Below are 5,125 nucleotides of genomic sequence, written 5' to 3'. Positions count from 1 at the left end.
TGGTATTATTATCTATGTGATGTCGGGTACCCAAATGCAAAGGGTTTTTTGGCTCCATAAAGTGGCGAAAGATATCATCTTTCAGAGCGGCATGGAGGAGGTAATGCACCAACAACTCCATGAGAATTCTTTAACATGAAGCACTCTTCTGACATTGAAGCCCAAATCTATCCGTTTTATCAATTATTGTCCGTTTTTTAAAAGTTCCCTTGCCAAATCCATTTTTTGGGTAAAAAAGTATAACATGACACATCATCATCGAACAATATGGCTATGACATTTAATCCATAAATTCTACTATAGAATTATAATTTAAAAGGCGTACAATAATTCAAGCCTTGAAAACAAAAATTACAAGTAATACAAAGATTATGATTTTACAAGGGCAACAGAATCTTCCGTGTTAGGGCAACACAATTTTATTTGTCTACAAATTTGGGAGGGTTTGAGAGATTAAGAGATGTAATATACGTTGTTGAGATGGACTTCATTCTCAGGATTCTTCTTCTTCAGCTCATCCAGCAACTACAGGAGAATTGGAAAGATTTAGAATTTAACTTCAACTTAACAAGTAATGTGCCTGAGATTAAGAATTTAACCTTAGGCAGACTCTGATCTAAGGAGAAAAATTAATATTATAACCATAACCACATTTATATAATCATATGAAAGGCCAAATGTTAATGAAACTTCAATCTATCACACATATTGAAATGTGCTATAGTGTGATCAGAATACAGAAAAAAGAAGTGCCAACTCATATGTAACAGTAACACAATCAAAATAACCACCCTTCTCTTACCATACAAAAAGTGTTATCCAAAGTAGTCAACCAAGAAATGCATTAAATATTCCCTACAAAACTAACAAATTAATATTGTTACAAAAATAATATACAAAAACTAAAACTAAAGAGTAATAAATTAAAAGAGACATAAAGTCGATGAAATAGAAAAGAGAAAAAAATACATAAAACTTGAACAAACAACACAACATTAGAAAAGTAATGTACCTACAACGAACAAAATAAACTAAAACAACATCACATAAATGTCGATAAAAGAGGGACAATAAAGAGAGAGAGCGCAATAAAATTAACAATGGGTACAAAATAAAATAAAACTAAAAGAATGTCTCACAAAGAACAAATTAAACCAACCACCGTGAAAATAATTCAACATTTGGTGCAAAAATAAATAAAATAGGACCAAATAAGTATAATCATTTTTGACACTTTTGTGGAATTTAATAGAGAAAGGGTCACAAAATTAGAACCCATAGTGCAAATAGAGGAAGAACAATGTATCAAAATAAATTCTAGAAGAAAAAATTGAACATTTCATTGAAAAGAAAAAAATAAGCTAAAAAAAAAAAAAAACTCATGGTGCAAAAGTAGAAAAACAATTTACCAAAATAAATCCTATAAAATAAAAAATAAGTAAAAATTAAATTAAATTAGACTGCACAGGATGAAGAAATAATTGAACCATCCATTAAAAAGAAAAATTAATTCTAAAATATAACCAAATAAATAAATAAAATAAAAACCACAAAAAAAGAAAACTAGAACTAAAGACAGAAAAATAATCTACAATCTGTCAAACAAAATCAAAACACCGAAGAAAAAAGAAAACATATAGGACAAGCAGTCGTCAAAATCTAATGTACAAAATACGAGGGAACTAAAACCGTCACAAAATAGATAGAGAAAAAGAAGGTATAACTTTTTCACCCCAAATTATAAAGAAAATCTACATTTGATTTAAAACATAAATAAAATAAATGACGTTTTCAAATATAGAAAAATGAAACAAAATATTTACAAATATAACAAATTTTCACTGTCTATCTGCGATAGACCGCGATAGATCGCGATAAACTAATATCTGTCAGATAATAGTCTATAGCGATCTATCACAGATAGACGGTGATATTTTGCTATTATTTGTTAATATTTTCAGCATAATTCTACATTTGATTTTAAAAATTAAATATAATTAATTTTGTTTTCAAATATACAAAAACCAACCAAAGTATTTACGAATATAGCAAAATTTCACTGTCTATCTAAGTTAGATCGTGATAGACCAGTATTTGTCAAATAGTGGTCCATCGTGATCTAGCGCATATAGACTCTGATATTTTGCTATTACTTGTAAATATTATCAGCAAATTTGTCATTTAACCCTAAAATAAATGACACACAAAATACAATCAATAATAGAATTCAGCTCTGATAATAGAAAAATAAATCAACCCATCTCTTACCATCAAAGAAGTGTTATCCAAAGTAGTCAACAACAAGAAATGCATTAAATATTTTGTACAAAACTAACATACAAAAAGCAAAATAAACTAAAACAACTTCACATAAATGTCGATGAAAGAGAGACAACAAAGACAGAAGGCTAATAAAATCAAATCAAACGTACGAAAGAAAAAAATAAAACATGTAAGACAATATATAAAAGCATTCACCTAAAAATGACGTTAGTGTATAAAAAAAAAAAAAGTAACAAACCGATATATCATATAAAGTGAAATTAAAGAATGACACACAATCCATAGTTCATTAGAATATAACATGTACCAAATAATAATAGGATCAAATATCATAACATACGTTGAGGAAGTTATCTACAGCTTTTTTTTTTTTTTTCCCTAAAAGAAAAGTAGTGAACAAGAAATGTGTTAAATATTTATGTGCAAAACTAGCAAACTGATCCATACCTGAGATGATTAAGAGAGAGTAGGGAGTGATTAAAATTGTCCAAATCACTTTCGTCATTTTCAAAATCACTCTCGTCATTTTGAAAATCCCTCGAAACAAAAAAAAATTGAAAGTGATCTTGAACAAAATATTTTGAAAACAAATTTGAAGAGACTTGTCAGAAAATATTTTGAAAATAGTTTAGGAATATTTACTTTAAAATGAGAAATAAACGAAGAGGAATAATATTTTAAATTTGGCATCTTGAAAGAAAAAATTGAAGTGAAAATAACTTTTTTTAAAATTTTGGGAAAAATATCTTTTTGGTCCCTATGGATCTAATTTCTATTCGACTCTCAAGTTTAAAAGATGTTACACATTTAATTCTTAAATTTTGAATTTAGTTTCAATTTAATCCCGTGTCAAAATGTTACAATTTTACCCTTAAGGTTTGAACTTTATTTCAATTTGGTCCCCAGCTCTCAAGCTTTTACACGTTCAATTTCAATATTTCATTAAATACTCACTCCCAATCATTGGTCACTGTCTCTTAATTAATTTGAAATAACTATGGAGTGAAATTTTAAATATGGTGAAAAATAGTGAAGCTTAATTGATTATAATTATATTAATAATTTTAAATTTATGTTATACAAAGACACTATGGACAACAAAATGAGTATTTAGTAAAAGATCGTGGTTAAAAGTGAAGATCTTGAAATATAGAAACCAAATCGAAACAAACTCAAATGTCAAGGGTAAAATTGTTATATTTATAAACCTAGAGACACAATTGAAACCACACCCAAAACTTTATGACGAAATGTGGAACATTTTGAAACATGGGGACCAAATAGAAACTAGACCAACCACATATAGACCAAAAGAATATTTTTCCTAAAATTTTTAGCAGAATTTTTTAATACGAGAAGTTAAAGAGAAAAAGGTTTGAGAAAAAAGTTTGAAAAGATAATTTGAAGGGGACTTTTTGAAATAAAAGGAAGAAAAACGTTTGAGAAAATGTTTTGGTAAGAAAATTTTGAAACTTTTAAAGAAACAACTTCTTCCAAAACTTGAGAAAATATACAAAACTTGCAAAACTTGAGCAAATTCCAGAATATATTGAAAAAAGAAGAATGAAATAGAAAAAAACCTGATGTAGCAGAAGTTGAGAATTGGGGTTTGTTTGTGCATGAATCCCACCTTGGTCCAAAAAGCCCAATAATATTTAATCTGAAATTAGAAAACCCTAAAAGTAATTAGAATCATAATAAACAAGGTCTAGTAATTTCGTGCACATAATTAGGCACACTTCATACAAACCTAGATTAGATATATGTGATGTTCCTTAATTTGTTCTGCAATTTGGCTTCCACAAAGTATGCCTAATTAGAGAATTAGTTCAACATTAGAAAACTAATTAGTCCATAATTAAAAAGTAATTGAGGAATAAAATTAAAAACTAACCATTTCTCACTCAAATTGCTAGCTTCTAGATGATGATCATGCAGATGTAAAAAAGGCCAATAGAAAAAACCCTAAACCACAAGGAAGAATAAAACTAACCAGAAGATTAACAAAGAAGAAGAAGGTAATTAAAGCGATTAATTAACACTGACGAAGAAGAAGAAGAAGAAGAAGAAGAAGAAGAAGAAAACTTGGTTACCTATTACCACCCTTCTCTTACCATACAAAAAGTGTTATCCAAAGTAGTCAACCAAGAAATGCATTAAATATTCCCTACAAAACTAACAAATTAATATTGTTAACAAAAATAATATACAAAAACTAAAACTAAAGAGTAATAAATTAAAAGAGACATAAAGTCGATGAAATAGAAAAGAGAAAAAAATACATAAAACTTGAACAAACAACACAACATTAGAAAAGTAATGTACCTACAACGAACAAAATAAACTAAAACAACATCACATAAATGTCGATAAAAGAGGGACAATAAAGAGAGAGAGCGCAATAAAATTAACAATGGGTACAAAATAAAATAAAACTAAAAGAATGTCTCACAAAGAACAAATTAAACCAACCACCGTGAAAATAATTCAACATTTGGTGCAAAAATAAATAAAATAGGACCAAATAAGTATAATCATTTTTGACACTTTTGTGGAATTTAATAGAGAAAGGGTCACAAAATTAGAACCCATAGTGCAAATAGAGGAAGAACAATGTATCAAAATAAATTCTAGAAGAAAAAATTGAACATTTCATTGAAAAGAAAAAAATAAGCTAAAAAAACAAAAACCCATGGTGCAAAAGTAGAAAAACAATTTACCAAAATAAATCCTATAAAATAAAAAATAAGTAAAAATCAAATTAAATTAGACTGCACGAGGATGAAGAAATAATTGAACCATCCATTAAAAAGAAAAATTAATTCTAAAATATAACCAAATA

General features: G+C 27.7%; 1 long non-coding RNA gene across 1 annotated transcript; it reads right to left on the bottom strand.

Moving 5' to 3' along the window:
* Positions 1 to 279: 279 nt before the first annotated feature.
* On the bottom strand, positions 280 to 4,382 carry LOC150031201 (uncharacterized). Its single transcript, XR_016526096.1, has 4 exons — positions 4,178 to 4,382; positions 4,034 to 4,095; positions 3,864 to 3,943; positions 280 to 525 (listed from the first exon to the last, which is right to left on the bottom strand). It is a non-coding gene; the product is annotated as an uncharacterized LOC150031201 (long non-coding RNA).
* Positions 4,383 to 5,125: the final 743 nt, after the last annotated feature.

The sequence above is a fragment of the Benincasa hispida genome, unplaced genomic scaffold (genome assembly GCF_027475165.1).
Source record: "Benincasa hispida cultivar pf3 unplaced genomic scaffold, pf3_genome.v1.1 HicScf141, whole genome shotgun sequence".
Classification (NCBI taxonomy): Eukaryota; Viridiplantae; Streptophyta; class Magnoliopsida; order Cucurbitales; family Cucurbitaceae; genus Benincasa; species Benincasa hispida.
The sequence above is the reverse complement of the archived record's forward strand: the minus strand, read 5'-3'. Positions and strand labels throughout refer to the sequence as shown.